The sequence below is a fragment of the Pelodiscus sinensis genome, chromosome 5 (genome assembly GCF_052426305.1).
Source record: "Pelodiscus sinensis isolate ZL-2025 chromosome 5, ASM5242630v1, whole genome shotgun sequence".
Lineage (NCBI taxonomy): Eukaryota > Metazoa > Chordata > Testudines > Trionychidae > Pelodiscus > Pelodiscus sinensis.
In genome coordinates, this window is record NC_143056.1 from 51393314 (window position 1) to 51396572 (window position 3259).

Below are 3259 nucleotides of genomic sequence, written 5' to 3' on the forward strand. Positions count from 1 at the left end.
ACTCAGTTGCCCTCTCGTTTTCAATCCTGCCTTCATTTGCCAAGATGCCAATGCTTCACCCAATAGCTAGAGGGAAAGTCTTGGCAGAGCAATGCTATGTTTAAGTCAAATTCTCCCATCATGTCGCCTGGTAGTCTGGAAAGAAATAATGCTTGAAACTGTGTAGTATGCTAGTCCGAGGCTGTTCAACCATAGTAAAGACATATTCTGCTACAAAAATGAGACACAATTTTGAAAACATATCATACTACATCAGCTGCCACATATCTGGTGTCTTGGTGATAGATACAAACCAAGAGCTTACACAACTGATTTCTCAAAATTGAAAAAGTCTGGTTTTCATCATTTTCATACCCCAACCAGAGCAAATTTTGGTATTTATAAAGAGGAGTGAGGAAGCTAAATTACACAACTGAGATTCAGGCTATCAGGGTTTGGTTTCCAGCTATGAAATTATGAAAGAGATGAGCTTTAGCTGGTGAGGATCTGCAGAAAATCTGCTTTAGGTTGCTTAGGAAGGACAGAGCAGACCCTCAATTGCTGTAAATTGACTTCAGTGGATGGTGGAGTAGTTCAACTTTTTGATGACGCAGTTAATCCCAGAACAGTGGGTTAAAGTAGCTTTTTGAATGGAATAACCATTTATACAAAACCTAATTTCTAGCAGTGATTTAGAATCTTATGTGACCATTAGCAGGAAGCATCAGCTAAGGAATGCATCATTCTCCATGAAAGAAGAAAAAAGGGCAATTTAGCCCATGATTCTCAGCAAGAACAAACCCAAGGAATGGTGCAATGAAGCTGAATAGAGGCCTTGTTGGTAAAGTGACAGACACTGCAAATGGGCTCATTTCACTTGTAAACAGAAGACGAGGAAGGATCCAAGAAACAGTCCTACATTATTTAGAAGATTATAGGATTTTTATTAGAGCTGGGACAATTCTGGAAAAATCTACCTACTACCCACTCTGCACCTTCCTTGCTAAGTTTCCCAAGCCAGCCAAATTTATTCAAAGTTAGTGGAAAATGTTAAGTGTGTGTGTGTGTGTGTGTGTGTAAAAGGTGGGTAATTAAGACAACAGTAAATAAATTAGAGCTAGATTATAACTCACCTAATCAGCTCTGCGGTGGATGTGGGGCAAGGGAAATGGGGAGAGTAAAGAGCCTCCCACCCTTCTTGTGACATATATTTGTGAGCCAGAATTACAATGCCAGGCACTCAAGACAACACAAGATGTACAACTACCTTCCGGAAAGAGAATATGGAGAGGGTAGAGAGCCATGGCTCTCTCCCCCCTCCCACACACAAACCATGCACTGAAAGAAGTATGCTGTGTCCCTTAAAGGGATGTCATAGATTATCCCACACAGCTCCAGGGAGATGTGAAGAGCATTGCCTCCTGATACAGCAGTCCAGTTCTTCTCCCGTGCCTGTGGTTGAGAGGAACTATCTAGCCTTCCAGAGTTATTCAAATACTAATGGCAGACAGTACTAATAAACATTGTGCCTAGGCCCTGCTGCTACTAGGCCTTGCTGTTTCCTTTCTGCTACCTTGAGTCTGTCCTTCCAACTACCAATTCGCCAGCTTTTTGAAAAGCGTGCTCCTTATTTCCTTTGAGCCATTTCTCCATCTCCTGTATGTAACTCCTTGAGATCTAAATAGGTCTGCTGGGACCATAGCAAAGGTATCAGCAGGGTTAAAATGCCAGAGTTTGTTTGAACCAATTTAAGATAAGTAAGGAAGTGGAGAAGAAGTAGATACAAACCATTATTTATTACAGGGATGAAATGTACTGAGGTTTGGGTAAGAAATTTCATGTGGTAGCAACATTGCCACAGCAAGTTTCTCTGCCTCGCATCAACCACCTGCTTTTTCTCATGTAGGGTCAGTTGAGATCTATTTCTGTCTCACTCCATATCATGTTTTCAGGGGACGTATTTGACTTGTCCTGTGTCGAAGGGTTGTGTCACTGCTTTGCTATTTTAACATTCTTATTTTTAAAGTACGACAAAAACAAGATTAGAAGATGAACCACATTTCTGAGGGCCTCCTTTTTGTTCAGTATATTCCTGCTTATCCAAAATCCTGCTATCTGAGCCTCTGTATTATCCATATCCTTGCCCCCAGTATGACACACACATGAGATGCATGTCTCTGCCGCCTGTGTCTCATGCTGGGGTACAAGGAATAGATTGGACAATCAAGGGTTTGGATAATAGACCAGAGATACTCGGTCTGGGCTGCAAGGAGGAGTCTCCAGCTGTGGGAGATGCTATCCAGAGGCTGAATGGCACCTGCGAAAGTGCAGGGAGCCTTCTGCAACTCTCCTGTCATGGGAGTGAATGTGTGGGACTGTGACTGCAGAGTTCTTCCTGCACTGCTGGAGGGCCAATGGTGCCTGTTCCCAGCAGGAGCAAAGTGTGAGGGGAGGCTGTAGACCCCATCCCATCCAGGACTGCAGCCTCTTTCCCACACCTTGAGCCTGCAGGGTTGGGTGTTACTAGCCTTGAGGGCCAAATATCCAATGGTTATTAGTTGTCTAAAGATTCAAACAGGTACCTAGTAGGAGATTTTTTAAAGCATCTAAGGGCTCCTATCCTCTGGTAAGTATAGTAAAATGACTACATCTGACTAGCGTGAGTCAACATTGATTTTTTTTCAGATAATTGGGAGTTTGAAAAATTGGGAGGACAGGAGCTGTTCAGCAGTGGTGTGGTCCTGGGCTCACCAGCCTTCTCCTCCTCCTCAGTATTACTGGGGTGGTGGTGCATCCCTATTCTGCCCTATATACTCACTTCCAAGTCAGGCGGGTGCAGAGGGCTCCCTGTGTAGCTTCTGAAAATGAAATTTTGGCTTCTAAGTCACTTAAACATTTTTAAAAATTTTACTCATAGGCACTGGCTTGAGGATGTACAATCTCTGCCTCCTCCACATCTGAAAGTCTTCACAGTGGGACATTCCAGTAGGCCGAGCAGGGCTCCAATCTTGGTAAAACACATGTACGTGTTTGACTTTAGATGCCGAGAGCTGCCTCATTGAAGTCAAAATGACATCTCACCGTTCATAAAGTTAAGTGTGTGGGTAGGTCTTTGCAGGAGGTTTGGCTCTGAACTTGGCATTAGGGTGAGTCTCAGAATTCTGTCTCCAGACATGTCAGCATTGCAAATTCCAGGCATCCCTTCAGAGCAGAGTTTTTGACAGGCATTAAAAAAATATATATTTGTATCTAAATGTCTCTTATTTTCTTCATGGGCTTT